Source organism: Marmota flaviventris, chromosome 8, assembly GCF_047511675.1.
Source record: "Marmota flaviventris isolate mMarFla1 chromosome 8, mMarFla1.hap1, whole genome shotgun sequence".
In the NCBI taxonomy this organism is placed as follows: Eukaryota; Metazoa; Chordata; class Mammalia; order Rodentia; family Sciuridae; genus Marmota; species Marmota flaviventris.
Genome location: NC_092505.1, coordinates 47,858,739 through 47,881,449, shown reverse-complemented (window position 1 = coordinate 47,881,449; position 22,711 = coordinate 47,858,739).

The following is a 22,711-nucleotide window of genomic DNA, read 5'->3' as shown; positions in this document are numbered from 1 at the left end:
CTACTTTACATCTATTTTCAAGTGTGTCCCTTTCTCTCTCATTTTGTTAGTTATAATTTTGCCCTTTCCCTTCTGTTTGATCTAAATGTAATCAGAATTAGAAAATTTCCCTTTACTTTACTCTACATGATGAATTGATAAACACCCAAATGGATTAACTAATAAATGAGCTTTATGAAGGCACCGAACATCGGCTTCATAGGAAGGGTCCTTTTTTCACTTCTCTTCTATTCACTTTTATCCCAGGATAACTTTTTTTTTTTCTCTCCCAAATATGGTAGTTTGGCAACTCTTACATGTCTTTCCTTTGCGAATCACCAAGCTAGTCTGAATTCACAGTAACAACAGATTCCCAATTTCTCTAGAATTCCCCCTAATAGAAAGCCACTGCTATTTGGTTCTTGAATGTCTTCCCCAAAAGCCCAGTAAGTTGAAGGCTTAGTCTCCAACCCACAGCACCATTGCAAGATGGTGAGTTGGTGCCAAATAGAAGGAAGTTAGATAATTGGTGGCAAGTCCTTGAAAGGATATTGGAACCCCCAGACCTTCCTCTTATTCGCTCTTTTACTTCCCGCCACAAGGAGGTGAGCAACTTGCTTACCTCATGCTCCCATCAAGATGTGTTGTCTTGCCACAGGCCCCAAAGCAATGAGCCATAGACTGCCACATCCAAAACTGTGAGCCAAAATAAAAATTTCCTCATGTTGAGTTCATTTTCTCTGTTTTTTTCTTTTGTTTTAATAATAATTAAAATGTAGACCAATACAGGCACTCACTTGGATACCATTAGAGCTGAATATTTCCAGAATTTTTACTAAGACTTATGTTCTTGGACACTGACTTCTGTCCAAAATCAGCTTCTATAGCTAGGTTGGGTTACTTGACAATATACTCCAAGACATAAATTCTCTGAGATACTTAATGTGCTTTGTTTTTGTGATGCCAATCATGAATTTAAATTTTGTAAAGCTATTTGAATCAAGGGAAGAATCCATTAGACTCAAGTATCCTGAATGTTTTTCATTCTTAGTGAATTTCAAGAATCAACAATAGAGGACTATCAGTCTGCCACAATTTATGGTTATTACATCTTTTTGTATGAAAAAGAAAAGACTATGAACATGAAACTTCTCACTCATTAACTTCAAACTCATTTAGAGGATATTACCATATTCTAGGTAATATAACATCTCCTAATATAAACTGGTTGACTTTTTTAAAGTGCTTTCTTTCTGAATAAAATTTCAGATAAAGATGTTGCTATTAATGTGAATTTGATCTTGTTTAACATGTGTCTCTTTGTGGTGGTCATTCACCGACACAGTTTTATAAAATATTTTACTGTAACCTTGAATAATATGTTACATTATCAAATTTGAGTCTCCCTTCTGGGGACACAGTCTCCCAAGACATTTTATGCACCCTGTCAAGATTATTAAGCACTGACATTTCATATTTATCCTGAAGACTGATGCTTCCAGTTCTGCTTATTCTTTTATTTGAGAAGTTATTATAGCACACACAGAACAGTTGATTGTCATCAAACATCTTGCAAAAGGATTAATTTGAAAGTTAAAGGAAAGGACACGGAAAAAGATGGATCAATGTGACCATGAAAGACATATTGGGAAAATAACAGCTGTTAAAATCTCTAACATTTTTAATGAAGAAACTACATCTAGCTAAATGTATGTTTTTAGAGCTTTTTAAATTACATTTGCAAAAAGAAATGTCATCTTAAAATGCAGACAAGATGTTATTAAAATCCTCAATCCAAAATCCAGTCCTAAAACATTTTGATCCACTAGTAGCTAAATTATTTGATATTTTTTGAGAAACACAGACTCCATATAGCATTTGATAACTTTCATGAAGATAGGTCTTAGAATGGAAAATTTTACTAAACCCAAATATTAGGACAAAGGTTGGCAGAGAACAAGGGGATTTCTGAATTGAAAGACCTACATATAGGACTTGATGCCAATCTTTGTTTTTAATTATAGAAACAACTTCTTTATCATTTATCAAATCTATAAAAAATTGAGAGACTTTCCCAACTGGTTGCAATTTAGGACACCTGAAAGCATTTCCATGTTGGTAAACAGGCATGGACATGCTTAAGATTAAAGATTTATACCTCATGATAATGTCAATAGACATTTTTTGAATACCCTTAAACTTTTTTATAAAATGAACTTACTTAGCATTTCTCCTAGAAATTTTAAAACATTAAAAGTAGACAGAACTATGTAAGAATTCCAGATTCTCAAAACCCAGCTTTATTATTTATCAACTCCTGAACAGTCTTGGCTCATCTTTATCTCGCTTTTTTTTGGCCCATTTTCAATTGTGTCTCCTTCTGCCAGTTGGATTCTTTTTTTTTTTTTTTTTCATGGGCAGCACAGACCTTTAATCCTAAAGCAAAGCACCAAAACCAAAGGGCAAAGCAGGAAGTGAACCAGGAGGATAAGACAGCCACCCTCACCCGTTGTCACCAGACCCTGCAGCCAGCCAGCCTGTTTTTAACATGTGAGCACAGTTGGATTCTTTTGAAGCAAAATCATGTATAGAGATTTTCTTACCTGTTATTTATTTGGTTGTTATTGTAGAGGACACATTGTTATCCTTTAACAAAGGGCATCATACAAATAACTGATCATTAGAGATTTTAAAATGTGTGTTTCTTGGAGGTAGAAATGAAGAAAAGCAAAGTTTTATGGTTTTCCCACTCTGGTACATCATCACCTACCTACTCAGGAGCCAAACTCAAGAAAAGAGTCATCAGGAGACTCGGTATTGTGTCTGGTTGAGAAAATATGGGTACATTTTTTTAAAAGGTTAAATATTCCTGGAAAAGTGAGTTAAAAAGTCCCTAAAAGTCCTCCATTTATTTAATTCTAAAAAAATGCTGGGAAATTACACTTAAGATGCACATCATGTTCTAATTGCAGGAATTTTGTAAAGAAACTGGCTTGAATAGCCCGAAATTAAAGGATCTGATGGGAATCACACTGGATCGAATTCTAACCTTTGGGCTCTGACTCAACTGCTATTTAACCTCAAACCAGGCATGAAGTCTATCCATTCTCCAGTATCAAATAGAGGTGATGATGATGATGATGATAAGGAGGAGGAGGAGGAGAAGGAGATGTAACTTATGCATGCTTAAAATGAATTGAGTTATTATATTGAGTAATGATTTCTACTATTATTTATAACTTACAAAATGTGTTTATTTTCTTTTCAAAATCACTGCAAATAAGTAACATATACCTTTTCCCCTCTGTGAGTAAGGTAAATGAGGTCAAAAGATTGTATAATTTTCCTAAGGTCAAGAAGGGCAGGGGCTATAGAGCTAGTACTTGAATTCATCTCTCTCACTCCAGTTCAGGATTTAAGAAGGCACACTACTGCTCTCTCCTCTAACTTCAGAAAGATAGCAAACCTCTGCTTTTCACCTATGTCTCCTGCTATCACTCACCATGCTGTTCTCGTTCAGTCCCAAGACACCAACTTGAAAGATTTACAGTGTCGGCCACACATGTGACCATCATCACTCCACCAAAGTTGGAATCCCCTTCTAGAATGTACAAATAAGAACTCAGTGGGAAGATTCCCCAAAAGGAAAGGAATAAAATCCCTGGGTTAATAAAAGTGACTCTAAGAAATACATTGGAGTTTTGTTGGTGCTCGAATTTGACTGTTACTGATGCATATAATGCAAGATAGTACCAGATCTCTCTGCCCAGGTTATCAAGACTTTTTTTAAAGTCATCACATAATCCTATATTTTCTTTTGTTGAAAAAAAAATGTGTTTCTTTATTTTTATTTTATTTTTTTTAGCTTTAGGTGGACATAATATCTTTATTTTATTTTTATGTGGTACTGAGGATCGAATCCAGTGCCTCACGCATGCTAGGCGAGCACGCTATCACTTGAGCCACATCCTCAGCCCATGTGTTTCTTTAAAATGCATAAAATTCATAAAAAGGATCTCCAATTCTTGGGTAAGGGATATGTCTTGTGGGCTCTCAAAGAGAAAAGTGTCAACATACCCATATTCTCTCTTTCCTATCTTTCAAGGAAATTTCCTTATTTTTCAAGAAAAGTAGTGGCCATATTCTCAGCAATTTTGTTTGCAGACAGTTCATTCTGTTTATGCAAACAACCCTAGAATAGAAAAGCAAGGCACCCGCCAGATCAAGAGACCATGTATTATTGAAGAGAAAATGTTGGATTAAGGGTCCTATTCTAGTTCTAGTTCTAGACATTTCTACCTTTATTCACTGTGAAACCCTGAGTTATTCCATTCAAAAATCACATCTCTTTAGTGTCCCAATTCAATCACCCATTAAAAGGGTTAAAACTATGGATAACTATCAACAGAAGGGTGCTAATATTGAGTAAGAAAATTAAGGCGTGGACATAAATGACTTTAACATTAGTGAGATAAGGGAAGTGCCGGATGAAAGATACTGAGAGAAGAGAGCACTTTGTAATGCAGAAGAGCTTGCTTTGGATGGTTTTCTGCAAAGATAGAATTTTGATCCCCATGACCTTGGACTTCAGTGCTATGTCTATGAATACATTACATGAACAAAAGAGACTTTGCAGATACAGTTAAGGTTGTTAATCAACTGCTATAAAATTACAGAGACTATTTTAGATTATTCAGGTGGGCCCAATGAAAACACATGCACTATTAAAACCAGAGCTTTCTTCCAGCTAAGGAGGACATCAAGGGACACACTGGAGAAGAAAGTCCCGGAGATTCAGTGTGAGAGAGACTAAATTTCCCATTGCTTGAAGGGACCACAGAAAATACTTGAATGCTCTTAAATGTTGGGGGCCTCTGGACAATAATCAGTACCAACTGACATGCATCAAGGAAATACGGACCTCAGTCCTTACAAAACAAGGAAATGACATCTACCAACAACCTGACTGAGCTTGGAAATGAATCCTTCCCCAGAGACTAAGTGAGGAACACTGTCCTGCTGACACAATGATCTCAGCCAGCACTTAAGGAGAAGAGAAAACTCTTCCCCTTAACCTCCAAGACTTAGATGAATAGAAACTTTGCTGTCTTCACATGTGATTTCTAAGTCATCCCACGTCATCATCTCAGAATTCCAGTCAAAGGGACAGGAGAAGAGCATGGACAAACAACTGTGAGAGCTTTCATGATCCAGGCCAGGAAGTAGCACATAGAGTGTATATGACATTTCATTCAAGAGTGTCAAACTCCAATATGAGGAATGTATTAGCATTGGTGGACACCAAATGACTGGGCACTGTGGAAGGAGTCAGGACAAAGACTTTGTCATATAGCTAATCATTGAACAGTAATACACAAATAAAATACTCCAAGATAGTCAAGAAGTATTTTTTAAAAATTGCCAAAATCCACAGGACTGTTGTGAAGAAATGTGCATATGAGATGAAAGAGTATATCTTGAGTACAAGGGAAAAGGAAACTAGAGGATTATTAGAATTTTTCCATCATATTTGGTGAAATTTACATGTATTCTGCTTTCAAGCAAATTTTGTGATATTTCAAACAGAGGATAATACAAGTACACAAATAAACTAAATAACTCTCTGGCCATAGATGGGTACAGATTTCAAAAGCACAGGAAGCTCTATACCTAAATGAGGCTCAATAGAAATAGAAAGAATATCAGTATATAGCTATGAGGCCCAGATGGAGCTGTCAAAATCACATCAATATGAAGGAGATAGAAGACATCACGAGAGGGAATTTGATGTTAAAAAATGTAGAGAGTGTAGTGTCTTTTTCAGGTCATTTATGGGTAAGTGAGTTTCATTTTAGCTTACTGTTTAGTTTATAATAAACATATTATTCTGTGCCAAGAGTTCTTGCAAATTATGTTCCATGCCAAAATATGACTATTGGTCTAGGGAGCACAATGAGGTTAGCTTTGGGAATGAAGACATAAAGGAGGTAATTGGGGTCGATTTTCATTGATAAAGTGAAGAAATGTAGTTGATTTGTACTTACAACATGAAGAGCCAGTATAGGGTAGAACTCACTGTCTGATATTTCTTCAACCCTCTTTCTTTGCATAACCTATCAGGGTGTTCGCTGGCCGATCAGAAACGTGATATATGTGGTCCCTGTTCACTACTACCTCAACACAAAACTTAAAAGGATAGAGCACTGAGATAAAGAATTAAAATCCTGCACATTCCCCCAAGTTTCCAGAAGCCAGCATCCTGTCAGTATGTCCTTGTGTCTCCCCCTGAGTACACCATAGTACTTCCCATTTAGTGGGAAATCAGTAAATAATTTATTTGAAATCAAAATAAATTTTTTATTATCTCGGAGTTGTGGATATCTCAATTGCAAATAAAAGTACACCAGCTCCCAGAACTAAAAGCTGATATAAAATAACATATATCAAGGGTAAGAATTTGAAATGACTTACGATTTTATTTTCTATTATATTATCTTCAAGAGACCATCCCAGAAAAGTGCAATAAAACTTTCTTAGTGTTAAAGATACTGCTGTTTTCCAGAAAACAAATTAAAAGGGCACTTCAGTGTCTCACCATGTATTTTGTTCAGCATTATCTGAAATCTTTTGCAATCAAGAAAAAAATGTCAGTTGTCTTTGGAATAGAAAAATGAAAGATACTTCTGAGATGAAATGAAAGTAATCTTCTGGAGGGAGACGGTAAATAAACTGAAGGAGAAACTCAGAAGAGAGGATAGAGTAAAAAAATATCTTAGGTTAAAACCTCTAGATGTAGCATTAGCTTTATATTTCAGGAATTAGTCTGGGATAATAAGAACTTGTAAATAACATGAAATTGAGATGAGGGGTAGCATCTAGATAAAAAAAAGAGATCTAAGCAAATAAAGCCTTCATATTTTTTTCTCTTCTGATAAATCACTTCCTTATATTTAAGCACAGAATGAAAGATATTTCATACAAAGCACTGTTTATTATGGCAAATTACATAATACATTTGACATGGTAGGCATTTACAAAAGAAATAGTAAGATATAAACAGAAAGTGTGTGTGTGTATGTGTGTGTGTGTGTATGTGTGTGTGTGTGTGTTTATTATACTTGTGCATATATATATATATATATATATATATATATATACACATACATATATATGGTAAATATTTTCTAAAGAGGTATTTTGCTACCTGACATTAATGTTCTAAATTGTGTGTGTGTGTGTGTGTGTATGTGTGTGTGTGTGTGTGTATTAGTTACTGGAGATTAAACCCAGGGATGCTATAACCAATAAGCTATAATCCCAGCCATTTTTTATTCATTTTGATGCAGGATGCTAAACTATCCAGGCTGGTTTCAAACTTGTGATACTCCTGCCATAGCCTCCAGAATCTCTGGGATTACAGGAGTGTATCACTGTGACTGGTCCTAAATTGTTCAGGAAGATCAACACAGAAAATATTTTATTTTCCTCTTGGTGAACTTGCATAATCTTTAACAAATGAATCAAGAAAAACCTTCCATATAAAAATAGCTAATGACTGCTGAATGTGGCGGCACACACCTGTATTCCTAGATGCTCGGGAAGCTGAGGAATGAGGTTCAAGAGTTCAAAGCAGCCTCTGTAAAACCGAAGCACTAAGCATCTCAGTGAGACCCTGTCCTAAATAAAATACAAAATAGGGCTGGGGATGTGGCTCAGTGGTTAAGTGCCCCTGAATTCAATCCCCAGTACCAAAAATGATATATTAACTAGGAACCCTTATTAAGATTTTATTATGTGCCAGCTATTGTGTTGATTTAAATAATTATTTATTTACATCTCACAACATCTCTACAATAGAAGTTTTATTATATTATTAACAAGATATTTAGCTCACAAAGGTGCTCTCTTATTATGTGTTTCATAAATAATCAATCACTAAATTCCCATTTTACAAATGAAATCCTGAGCTGTGAAAGAAAAGTTGTATAATATAATTTTACTCATTGTATTGATCATTTAAGTTCCATTAAAAATTATGTTTTGAAATGAAGCTTTAGTTTGATTAAAATAGTTAACATTTAAATTCATTTAACATATACATTGTTGAAAAGACTATAAACTTTTGTTCTTTGAGATAATACCTCATAGGATAATAGCAATAATGTTTAAGAGTAACTCTATTTAAATATATTTTGCATAGAGAAAGAACAATCATAAAACCACTACTTCTTATTTCTCACTTGATTACACCAAAGTGAGTCTGTTGCCAGGGATGATCTAAGCTTATCTACAGAAAAAAAGTAGTGTGATGATAATAAAAGCTTGTTTCTATAAGTGTTTGAATATATTAGCTCAACCTCAACAGTGTTTTATGAAGCCACTTTTCTGATTCACTTTTCTGATTTGTCTCTTCTTGCTCAATCTCTTTCCCTAAGTCATGTGTCACACTTCTAACTCTTCTTACACAGCTTGCTCAAAGCCCAGATCTATCAAGAAGACATTCCTCCCTTGAAGTTCATTCTATGTCTGTTAAGATGTGATTTTTATGATAATGAGTTTGTGAAAATGAAAAACTACAGTGCTTCTTAGAATGAAAGATATATTCTCCACATCACCACATTTAAACCATGGCTCTGTTATCTGTGTTGCATACATCTTACAATGTTTCGTATTTTGAAAAGCTAATATTAAATTGATGATAACTGGGGAATGAAGATCTTACCTCTCAACACAATAATTATTTCATTGACTAAACTAGTGGCATCTTAGGATTTATTAGTTCTAGCTAAGTGCTGTTTATTTTTCTAGTCGTTGTGCTTCAAGTGGTAGTAGCATGTAGAAAATAAACAATATTTAAGTTCCTTAAAAAAAAAAAAGAAGACATTCCTGATTCTTCTGCCCAAAATGGACTTTTTCTTCTTAATGTTTATGACCTTTAAACTCTGATTTTGGGAGGCATACTTCACCATCTACCTTGTTTGCTGGATAATTAATCTTGAAGCCCAAATACAAGTCAACTCAATTTCAAAACCATCTTTCAGAAAGAAAAGCAAATCATACTGAAGAAAGATAATATCATCGAAAACCTCAAAGTAGTTGTTTAATTTTCTTCCTCAATTTCAAGATCTATAGCAAAACAAATAGCCATACAAAAAAGAATTAAAAATTAAGAGAAAAAAAAATAGAAAATGAAAAAAGATTCACAAGAAATTCAGGCTTTCAAAAAATCAGAATTATACTTTAAAGTGCTTGATGTTTGATACTTTAAATAAGATGGTGAATGATGGGAGGTAAGTGGAAATTCTATATAATGCTTTATTTAAATGATTTAAATATCAATGCATGACTTTAATAATATTTTATGGCCAGATGAAGATAGAAATTTGTGACTTGGAAGATAGATCAGTAAAAAATCAGACAATAAAAAATGTGGAAAGTACAAAAAATAAATAAAAGATAAATGGAAAATGAGAAATAAATGTAATATATACATAATCGAAATTTAAGGAAAGATGGAAAAAGAGTCAGAAATCAAGAACATTTCAAAACTGACAAAAGATATATCAAGACAAAATGTAAGCAGTGAAATTTAAGTAGGATAAATGTAGAGATAATAACATTTAGGGATATAATAGTAAATCTTCTGAAAACCAAATACAGAAAAGAAAATCATAAAGCAGCCAGAGAGGAAAATTTCCATCAAAAAGAGAGCAAAAATTTACAAATGATTTATTTAAAAAAAGGAAAATAAAAAGACAATGGAATAGTATCTTAAATAGCTAAAAGAAAATACCTAACAAACTGTAACTGCTTTCTTGATAAATATAGCCTTTAAAAAATGAAGGCAATATAAAAGATATTTTTCTGACAAAAAATAATTTATTACCAAAAGAGCGTTCTAAAGGAAATGACAATGGATTTAATAAATCATTGTGAAAAGGATGGATTAGTCAATAAATGGTCTGATTTTCTATTCATATAAAAATAATGGGAATATCTCTACTACAAACTCTACACAGAAATAAATTTCAGATGTCTAAAGACCTGTTGAAAAAAAGAAAATTATTTTTAGGAGGAATATGTGGTAGAATATCTCTATGACTACATGACAGGGAAAGATATCTTAAGCAAGATTCTTTAAAAACTGATAAGTATGATGACAATAATTTTAAAATTTCTCTGAATAAACATCCCTTATGAACAAGTGAGACTATGGTAAACCTTATACTAGAAGAAAATATTTATATGACATAAATTGATTAAAGGTCATTTTTCAGAACATATGAAAACAATATCTAAAAACTAATAAAGAAAAGAGACAGACTTCCCAAAAGAAAGACCATAATTGAAAACCTAATTAGTTGAAGCAAATAAAAGAAATAGAGTAAAAGATGTCCAACTCTATGAGAAATTAAGAAAATTTATTTAAAAATGATGAGATACCAAAGTCTGCCTGCTTCTAGACAAGATGGAATAATAAGAACTGGATTTATACTTCCCCATAAAACAACCAAAAGGAAAAAAAAGACAAAATACATAAAATCATGGTGTTCAAGACACTGAACATAAGCTAAGACAGATCTCTGAATCCTGAGACATGAGAGACAAAAGGAATCGTCCTCCAATTATTTTAGTTGCTAGATACTCTAAATTTTAAAAATAGAAACAATAACAAAGGATCATCCATTCATTCATGATATAGCACAAAAGATTAAAAATTTAAAATGGACCATTGTTTTGGTTTGGATGGGAGGTGATCCCTGAAAGCTCATGTATGAGACAATGCAAGAAGGCTTTGAGGTAAAACAATCAGGCCATAAGAGCTTTAATCCAATCAGTCAACCATCCCTCTGATAGAAAGGGATGGGATTAACTGAATGGTAACTGAAGATGGTAGGATATGGCTGGAAGAGGTGGGTCAATCTAAATCTTTGAGGTTTAGATTTTGTCTCTGGCAAGTGGAGTCTCTCTCTGATTTTTTATCTTAGTGTGAGCTGTTTTCCTCTACTACACTCTTCTGCCATAATGTTCTGCCTCATCTGGAGTCCCCAGATGAGGAAAAGTTAAAAGTTCCCTAAATGAACTTTTCCTCCTTAAATTTTTTTCTTGTCAGGTCTTTTGGTTGTAGCAACAAAAAAAGCTGACTAAAACAATCACAGAACTAGTTAAGAAACCTCAAACCATGAAATTTCTAGAAGAAAATATGTGAGAAAATTTTTGTTAGAATATTTTTAACCATGATACAAAAAGCTGTTCCGTAAAAATACAAACTAAGTAATTTGAGTTCATCAAAATTAAAAACTTCTGTTCTCTGAAAATCACTGTTAAATAAGAAGAGTCAAGGCAAAATCTAGGAGAAGATACCTACCAGTTGTGTTTTTGATAAAACTTACTTTCAAGTTGTAAAGTGGTAAAAACCTCTTTGGAAAACAAAATTAAACATAATTTACCTCATGATCAAGCCATTTCATTCCTACAAGTTTTCTCAAGAAAAATTAACGTGTATGTCCATACAAAAATTTGTATGAATGTATATAGCAATTTTAGTATTAATAGCCCTGTTTCAGACAGCTTTTTCACTACTGCAACCAAAAGACCTGACAAACAATTAGAGGAGGAAAAAATTTATTTGTGGGCTCACAGTTTCAGAGGTCTCAGTCTACAGATGGTTGACTCTATTCCTTGGGGCAAGAGGTGAGGCAGAACAGAACATCATGGCCAAAGAGTATGGTAGATAAAAGTTGTCCAAGAAATCACATCAGGAAACAGAGAGAGAGCTCCACTCTTCAGGTACAAAATATATAATACAAAGTCATGCCCCCAATGACCCACCTCCTCCAGCTTCACCCAATTGCCTATAGTCACCACCCAGTTAATCCATTTCAGGGGATTAACACTGATTAGGTCAAGACTATCATAACCCAATCATTTCACCTGTAAGCTTTCTTCTTTGCCTTACACATGAGCTTTTGGAGGACATCTTTATCTAGACCATAACAAGCCCCAAGCTGGAAATAACCTAAATGCCTATCAATAGATGAATGGAATGTGAAATACAGGAAAATGATTATGATTGATTAAAAAATAACTTTTACTGGCTGGGGCTGTGACTCAGCGGTTCCTCACTTGCCTGGCATGTGTGAGGCACTGGGTTTGATTCTCAGCACTGCATATAAATAAATAAAATAAAGGTCTATCAACAACTAAAAAAATCTTTTAAAACTGCATTTCAAAATAGAGTTGAGAGGCTATTAGGGGACCAGAGCCTTTGCACATAAAAGTAAAGTTCCCTTTTTAACTGTACATGAGAAAGTAACAAGGAATGCTAACTTTGACCCTGCAAAACCATTAACACCTTTTATGAATGGTTACAGCTCAGAAGTTGTCACAGTGACCATCGTTTACCCCTGCAGATACTCCTGGTTATCAATCATGCATAGTCCATTGATGTACAGCTTAGTGTTAGGCTAATTTCTCTGTACCAGTCTCTTTTCTGCTTATGCAGCTTGTAAAATTTCCTTTACCTTCAGTTTCTCCTTCTCTTTAAAATATTATAACTTTTCAGGGTCTTCAGTGCACTTATTCAAAAATGTCTCAATCTGTTTTTTCCTAATTTACAATTCTCAGGTCCCAAATAAAGTTGTTGTTTTTTGTTTGTTTACAATTTCTGATTTGACATTGACAGGATAAAGCAACTATCCACTCAACAGTATAACTTTCAATGATAAAAAGTACTGAACTCTTCAAACAAGTTTACATCATAGATGAATCTCAAAACAAAAAGACTGACCAAAATAAATCAGGGGAAAACAAGAGGATGCATGCAGTATGACATTCACTTATTTCAAATTTTAAGAAGTTCCAACTAATTTATAGTAAAATAAAACATCAGTATTTGGGACAGTGTTAGTGGACAGGGATATAAGGAGGGAAGGCTTACTTAGGAGCACAGGAAATGTTTGGAGGTGATGAATGTATTCTTTATCTTGATTGTGGTTATTGTTTTACAAATCTGTGTGTGCATGTGTGTTTTATTTGCATACAGAATATCAAAATATCAAGTAAGTTGTTCACTTTGAATATGTGCAGTTTATTATAGATGATTAATGTCAATAAATCTGTTAAAAATCTTAAAAACAAAAACACAAATATTGAAGTCTCATATTTTAATCCAAACCAAGTGTTGGTGAGCATGTAGAACAATGAAAGTGTCATGCTTTTTTAGTGGGAGTGTAAATTGTTACAACAAACTGAAGATGAAAGTCATGTGACTCCCCTCCCTCAACAGTTCTTCTCATGTTATTCCTTCACAATCTCTTGTACATATTCACAGGGAGACATGTTGTACAAAATTGCTTACTTCCATATTATAATAATAAAACTTTGTGGAAAATGTAAATACCCATCAAAAGATATTAAGATAAATAATCTATGACATGAAAAACAAACAATATGTTGTTTATGAATCCATACACATGTAGTAAAATTAAACACATACACAAGAATTATCTGAACAAAGTGAAGTTTAATGGGATTAGGGAGGATTATATTTAAATCCCAATTCATAAATGTAAGGGCAAGTGATTGGGGAGGATTATATAGAAGCTTCAAGATTTGTTTTTGTTCCTCAAAGCATGGTAAGTTAGTATTTATATTATGCTCTATACTTAGGTATTTTTTGAAACACCTCTAACATATATGGGGGTCATTCTCCATACTTATAGATATGGTAATTTAGATCAGAAAGGTTCTGAGATTTACCAAGGTCACATAACTAGTGAGTTGAAAATTTAATCTAGAATCTAAACCTTCCTTCTCCTGGTCCAGTGCTCACTCATTCACATCACTGTTTCTATCTTAATATTAACAAGTCACAAAAGCTAAGAAATTCCTTGGTCTGAGATCACAGAATGATGGTAGTTTAAGTTTTCTTATCACCATAAGATATTAAAATAATTACTTAGAAAAAAATGTGAAAGAGAAACTCTGGTGCCTCAATATTGTAAGAAAAATGAAACAATTAAATCTGTGGAAATCTGAGCTACCAGGAGCTTGTGGGAGCAAGGAGAGGGAATACCAGGACACATAGGTAATTATAAAGATGTTTGATTTTTTTAATGAGAAAAAAACATAATCAAGCAAAGGAGATTGCTATGTCATTTTATACAGTTTTTAAAGGAATACATAAACAAAAATTCTTGTTAAAAACATTCTATATTGGTCGGGGATGTGGCTCAAGTGGTAGCGCTCTCGCCTGGCATGCGTGAGGCACTGGGTTCAATACTCAGCACCACATAAAAATAAAATATATTGTGTCCACCTAAAAAAAAAAAAAACTAAAAAGTAAATATTAAAAAAAAATTCCATATTGGAAACATAGTCTTATCCCCAAACTCATCAATATGTATACATTAATTATGTTCAACTTTCTACATATTTCTCATACATAGATAAAGTGGTTTTAAAAAAAGAAAAGAAAAATAGTCCCTTTGTTATCATGAAAAATATTATATAATTTCTTAGTCACGCATTAAAAGTTTTGGTAAATTTGTTAAAATGTACTTATGTGTTACCCTTACAAACTTAGCTTTTCCATATGGAAATTGATACATATTTGTGTATTTGTTCATAGGCATAATTATTTGTATGTGTATAACATGAATTAATATTATATGCCTAACAATACCACATAATGATATGTATCATTTAGTTAAGTATTATTTAAATTTAATGAATTTAGATTTTGACACTTTTTTTAACAAAAGAGGTAATATTTGATGACATTTTAACTTTAAATCTTGAACACAAATATATTCATTTCAGGATGAAAGTCAGAGAGGAAATGCTCTGTAATGCTGACCTCAACTGTCACTGGTCTGTTTATCCTTCTTTATGGATAAATTATCAGAGAAGATTTATTCAAGACACAGTCCTAGTAAGTAAATATATATTAGCATAGGTAGTCATCAGGTTCTCTCCAAGCATTAGTGATATAGAGAATACTTGCACTGATGAAAAATATTAAATAAATTACCCAAAATACTCTTATGCATGCTTTAACAGGACTATCTTTAAAATGCTTCTGAGAAAAGAGAGGAAGTTAGCCCACCATAATTGGCAAAGCCTTCACAGATGTCATTATAAATAAATGGGATGATGTCTGGGAAAGTATTTTTCAAACAGTAAATATTTATTGCATTTAAGAAATTATTGTTGTTATTATAAATTCTTCCATCTCCATTTCAGTAAATAGGACATTTCACAGCATGATATAACTTTACACATGCAAAGCATTCAAAATATTGCATGGATTGCTAACGCCTATTGTCCCATTATCTTTTCAAATATTTCTTCCATCTATTCATAATACCTCAACCATAAGAAAAAGTAAGGTACAGTTAATATTTGACTGAGGCTAGCTTCTGCACAATTCATTGTCCCACCAACATATCTTCTTCTTCTTTAAAAAAATGTATTATCTGGTAGGCAGAAAAATGACCTGCCACAGATATCTCTACTGTAAACCCTGGAACCTGTGCATATGTGAGATTACATGGCAAAGAAGAATTGAGGTTGCCAGCGAGTTTGAGATTGTTATGTACTTGACTTTGAGGTGGGTAGATTATTTTGTATTACCTGGGTGGGCTCAATGTAATCACAAGACCTCTTAAATGCAGAGGAGGCAGGTGGTAGAGTCAGTGTCAGAATGATGCATTTGGGAGAGACTTGCAAAAGTGTTGCTGGTTTTAAAGATGAAACACAAGGTGAGGGGCCAGTAACTGCAGGTGGATTCTAGAATCTGAAAAAGGCCAAGAGTAGAGTCTTCCCTGGAATTCACAAAGGAATGTAGCTCTGCCTGATTTAGCTCAGTTAGAGCCATTTCTGATTTTTGACCTTCTGGACTGTTAATATAAATTCTTACTGTTTGAAGCCTTTAAGTTTTTGATTGTTACAACAAGAAACTATTACAATTAGTCCCTATTCCATTTACATAAAAACCATTTCCACAAATGCTCTATTGAAAGCTTTAGCCACTGCTATTGGATTTCTTTATTACTGCAATTTACTGCAAATATCTTAGCTCATGACATCTATTTTTATCTTACAGTTCTATAGGTCAGAAGCTCAGGTGTACTCTATTGGGTACTATGCATGAAATCTCACAGAAATCAAGGTGTTGGCCAGCATGGGCCCTTATCTGAAGGCCCTGGGATCTGCTTCCAGGCCTATCCACTTGTGAGTTCATTCATTTCCTGGAAGCTGCAGGCAAGATCTCCATTCTTTTATGTCTATGAATCAGAGAAATTTCTCAGGCCCTATGGCTGCTTGAATTTCTTCTCATGTGGTGCTCATAAAGCCAAAAATACTTCAGCCATTCCTTCTCCAACTTGAAATCTCTGACTTCTCTTTAGTCATCACTTGGAAAAATGCTCTACACATAGGTCCTTATGTGATTATGTCAGACCCACCTGGATGATATCCCCATGTAAGGTCACATCACATAATTACAGGAGTGACATCTCACCATATTTACTGATAAAGGTGATCAAATAGGACATATTGGTATTTTAAAAATCGGGTATTTTAAAAATTACAACAATTCAATTGCCTTTACATTTTTAATATATGCAAATCATTGATAAATTTATTTCTAAAGATTGCTTCTGAATTGTCCTGTCTTCTGATATACTTCTTTTACAGAGAGAAATTTCCACTAATGGATAAGAAACTCCTCAGCACAGATATAGTATATTCACTAATTAATTGGCATTATGTTAGAAGCTAAAAGAGACAGAGACAAATAACACTCCGAGGAAAGAGCCTAATGCAACAATATTCAGAAGAACTAGAAGAAGTATGGACAAATTTGAAGAATGTTTAAAAAAATACAAAGAGAAATCTCATGATTTGGATAAGACTTGGATGATTTAAAGACTGTGTGACCATGAATAAGAATTCTTAGCAGCAAATCATAGTCATTTCTGAATGCATTCAAAATTTATTCAGTGAGCCTTTAGTCTTCATTTTAAGAGAGAGAAAAACTATTAGCCTATCTACCAAAAGAGGTTTTGGGGGGTTAAATGAAATAAACTGGATCAAAACTTTTATAAAACCATAAAATGCTATTTAAATATGAATTATTGAAATTATTAGTAGAGGTTCTTGTTTGGTGTCTCCTACATTTATCTTGTCCAGTAGAGAATAATTCATATTATGGATGTTCAATGAAAATACTGAACATCTTCATTATTTTTAAATAACTATATATAACACATTTCATTTCTTTTTAAACTATCAACATTTCCTATAAGAGGTCAAATTTATTCCCTGTGTCGCTTCTTTATTCATCTTTCATATACCTAGTTTTACCCTTAGGCTTCAGAGGGCTTTAATTTTATATTTGCTTAAATTCTTTCTGATGCAGGAAAACTGCCACAGGTAACGTGATTCCGGATGGGACAAGTTGGCAGATGCCAATAGCACTTCTGATAAGAAAAGGCTGCACTTGGGCTGGGGATATAACTCAATGTAGAGTACTTGCGTAGCATGCTGTAGTCTGTGGTGGGTTCAATCCCTATCACTACAAAAACAACACAAAAGAAAAGGAGGAGGAGGAGAAGAAACAGTTGATTGCTGATTTTGTCAGAATCAGCTAAGGAAATTCCCCGTAACAGCTAAAAATTAATTAAAAATAGATGAAAGTCTAAGTTTAAGGTCTAAAAACCTAAAAATCCCAGGAGAAAACAGGGAAAAAGCTACTTGATGTTGATTTTTTTGGATGTGATACAAAAAGCACAAGCAATAAAAGCAAAAAATAAAGGAAACAATATCAAACCAAAAGTCTTCCACTCAGTAAAGAAAATACTTGACAAAATCAAAAGGCAAGCGACAGATTAGGAGAAAATAGTTTTAGACTATATCATTAACTATGGTAAGGGGTTAATATCCAAAATATATAAGTGATTCCTATAACTCCATATCATTGAAAAAAGAAAACCTGATAGAAAATGGGCAGAGGAGTCGAAAAGACACTTTTTCAAAGAAATACAGTCATCCAATAGGCATATGAAAGATGCTCAGCATCACTAATCATATTACTAATCATCAGGGAAATGCAAATCAAAGCCACAATGCGATATCACCACAAACCTGTTAGATCAGCTAGCACAAAAAAAGAAAGAAAGAAATTGGGGAGGACATGTAAAAAAAGGAAACCCTATACACAATTGGTAGGTTATAAACTGGTATAGCTATTATGGATATTAGTATGGATATTTTTTAAAAAATTAAAAATAGGACTATTATATGATATAGCAATCAATTTCTGAGGCTATATCCAAAGGAAGGAACATCACTATATTTGCATTCCAAGTTCATTGCGTTATTCATAATTGCAAAGATACACAAACAATGTGCCATCATTGAATGAATGGATGGATATCAAAAGAAATTATGGTGTAGATTAACAACAGAATATTATTCAATGTTAAAAAAAAAAAAGGGCATTATGTCACTTGTGAAAACATGGATGAAAATTCAGGAAATTATTCCTAGTAAAATAAGCCAGAAGCAAAAAGACGAATATTGTGTGAACTGACTTTTGTGTGGAATCTAAAAAACCTCAAATTCATAGAAGAAGAATATAATGGTATTACCAGGGACATTGATAGAAAATGGGAATTTACTGGTGAAGGGATACAAAGATGTTTCAGTCATATAGGATGGATGGTTCCAGACGTCTATTGTGCAGCATGGGAATGATAGCTAATGATACTATATTGCATATATAAAATTTTCTAGGAAAGGATATATTGTTGCCACAATAGGTTTGGCAACAATGAAAAAAGCCAATGGAGAATGGCAGATGCCAACACCACTGCTGAAAGATAATTGTGCTTGGCAGAATCAGCTCAGGAAGTTCACTATTGTCATATGTAAATAGGAAAAACTTAAAATGCTGCTCAAAAAAAATGCCTGCCATACTCAAAGGACCAGCATAAAAACTCAGAAGCAATCCCAAATGTATTATTTAATAAACTCATTAATGAAGTGCTGGAAGATGGCATTCACTGAAAGCAATCACCAAAGTGGGTCTCTAATTTACAGCACATATAATTATTTAGGGGTGATCATTATAAATACACACTCCAGAGTTATAACCAGATTAATTCTAGTTAAGTAGGTCTAGGCTTGGGGAGACATAATGAAACTCAAGAAACTAATAAAATACTCCAGGGAATCTGGAATATGATGATATATCAAAGTATTTATATTATGCTTCTTAAATCATATGATCAACAATAATTTGCTAAAAAAGAAAAAAGGAACTTGAGGTCATAATCTATGTAAGATTGTCTGAATATGAATTTCAGCATCTAATTTTCTGTGTGACTTCAACTAGGTATTAAAGCTTTCTACATCTCAAAAAAACTCATGTGTAAGATCGTAATAACAAATAGGAATATGATGGAATTTTCATGTTAGCCATTTTCGTTATTATTATCCTCCCCGAAAATCTCACAATGGGGTCTTTAAATTTCTAGGCACCAGGGGCACAGCATACTCTTTTTGAGTAGGTCTAAACTCAGTGATTAGAGGACTCTTTCTGGATCCCTATGGTGCAGGAATAGACTCAACCAAAGTTATATGGTAGAGCAATAGCATCTGTGGAACAGTCTTAATCATCACCACCAGCATGATGAGGGTCGTGGGAATATGCTGTGAGGGTGGCTTCAGAGAATAAGAAATTTCAATTAAAAAGGCACAATAGGATTCTATGTCATTGTTTTTCAGGTAGGGACACACAGAGAAAAACTTACAAATCTTTCATAGTCACAAACTCTGCTATTTTTTCTCCAAAATATACTTCACAGGGAGATGTTTTATATTTCTTATGGTATTAAATTCCATACATACATTAGGCTATTTTTGTGGGGAAGAAAATAAAAAGCCATACATTAATGAATCCTTAAAATATGACACCTGTATCGTATCAGAAGAGATTGCACATAGAGTTTGAGTCAGAGGTGGGGCCTTCAGGACAGTCTTGCCCTGTCCCTGCAGGAGCAGATCTCTAAAGGGAATAGCCCTGCTGTTGACCTTGATCCTGCCCTTGAGGAAGGGTTTTTTTCTATGACCATTATATACTTCTGAAATGGTTCTTCTACTGTGACTGAGGGTAATAAGATTTGCTGTCTTTCCCCAAGAGCTTAACACTTTTGTTTTGGGGGGAAGACAGGTCAGGAGTCTCCTGGCATTTTCCTGCCTTGTCCACAGTGACAGCTGCTGCTCCTTCTCAGGCCTTGACTTTGGTTTCTGGCCCTGCCCTCAGTCTTTCTTGTGGACACCTCTTGAAGTCTCTGGAGAAGAGCGTGAATGTGGGTTATAATTTCCTCTTTATCTCCAGCCTACCATCATTCCATGGTCTCATTCTAGAACATGTTTGGCTTTCAGCAATTTACTGAAAATGTTATCTGATTGTTTTCAAGTCTATCTGATACTCCAATCTCCACCCCAGGTAAGAAAACACTTACTTACATCCACCTCACCAGGATGGTCTTTCTTTCACCCTCAGCTACATAGCCATCTTCCCCACTCAGCCTCTGACTTCCCTTTTCATAGAACATTTATTCTAAAGCACTTGTAATTGTAAATTCTTTTTTGTCTCTTTGAGTGTAAATCTTTTTAAAAGCCTCTTGCCAGTTTTTACAACCTAAGAATATCTTTCTCAAGGACGTTGGAGGTCTCCCTTTAAAATATAGCCATCAAAGAAGACAGCACCCCTGCCTCCCAGTCCTTGGGGAAAGGTAGGGACTAACTTCAGTGGATGCTTTGCTAAACTTGCAAAACTCTCTCCTGTCATAACAATTTGAGAAGTTAATTTTTCCATTAGATCAAGTCAATAGAATGTACAAATGACCTGTGACTCTCTGGCAATGTCCTTCAGTATTTTCCACAGCATTCTGTAGTTCAGGGGAGTTGGGTCCAGGCTGAGTTCTGGACTCTCTTCAATTGCAACAGCCTTGAATGCAGTCATCCCTGCATGTTTAACTTTTCTGGGGTAACATTTGCTTTGATACATCTTTCCTTAGAGGGTCTTATCCTTCCATAGATTTTCAGCCTACTTGATTGCCTAGCAATCTCAGCTCTCTGATAAAGTACAATGAATGTCATTATTCAGCAGAATTCCCTGATATTTGTTGTTGTAATGGTGGAAGTGATACTTTTTATAGCTCCCAACACACCTTAAGTGGAAATTAGAACTTAATAATTTTATCACATCCTTTGTTCATTTCTAGTTTATGTTCTACAATGCAGACAATACTTCAGCCACTAGAACATATAGCATTTATAAAGAAATATGCTTAAATTGGGGATATATACTCAGTTACTAAAAATGAAGTATAACCAAAACTGATGGAAAATATATTAGGGAAGCCACACTTTGAGAAATTTATTAGCAAAACTACTTTCATTGTCTTGTGAAGACACTTGCATCAAAAATAAATGAAAAATGGAAGTTAAGTATAAAATAATTTCTTTCAGACATTGTAAAAGAGAAAATCTGAGAGGAAAAAAAGTAAACAACATGAGCCTCATAATTGCCTTGGGTTTCTTCCCAGATGCATTTACTAAAACTCCATACAGAGAAGAGAAAGTCAGGTTTACTGTGGACCTGAGATGAGAAAAAAATTAAAGTTAAGGGAGAATGAAAATAGGCATATCTGACATTTAATTTAGAAAACAAGAAAATATAAATAATGAAAAAAATTAAAATGGTTTTAAAAGAAGTAGAAATGGAAGACAAAAAAGAAATACTTTGCATATTAATAGAGTTCATATACAAATAAAATAATGGACCAGAGAGGATATTTTAAATTCTGATCCAAACCACAAATAAAGACCTAAATAGGAACATAGAAAAGTCTCACAAAGTATCTGGCAAAATTAAGCCAGAATTATTATTCTGAAACAAAGTCTAATAAAGATTTTATAGTTCAAAGTCAAAGGTAAGATCCTCAAAATATCCAGAAAAATGCATAATAAAGGCAAAAGAATTAGCATGAGAATTTTCAAAACCAGCATATAAAGCAAAGCAACCATGGAACAGAATTGCTTAAGATATTTTTAACAGCTTAATTGAGATCTATGTTAGTCAGCTTTTTCCCTGCTGTGAACAAAAGGCCTGATAAGAACAATTAGAAAAGAAAAAGTTTATTTGGAGGCTCACAGTTTCAGAGGTCTCAGTCCATACCTGGCTGGGTCCATTCCTTAGGGCCTGAGGCAAGGCAGAACAAAATGGTGGAAGAGTGAGATGAAGGAAAGTGGCTCAGAACGTGGCCACCAGGAATCAGAGAGAGAGAGAGAGAGAGAGAGAGAGAGAGAGAGAGAGAGAGAGAGAGAGATACCCTCACCACATATAAAATATAAACCCCAAGGGCCTGCCCACAACGCCACAACCTACCTGCTTATAGTTACCAACCAAGTTAATCCAGATCAGGGGATTAATGTACTGATTAAGTTAAAATCTCAGAACTCAATCACTTCACCTCCAAACTCTGTTGCATTGTTCCACATATTAGCTTTTGGGGAACATCTCCTATCTAAACCATAACAAGATCTAATTGATGTAAAAAGCATAAATTCAAAGTATACAGTTTGATGATTTTTTTTTTGTTATCCATGTATACATTCATGAAATCATTAACACAATGTAGATAATAAACAAATT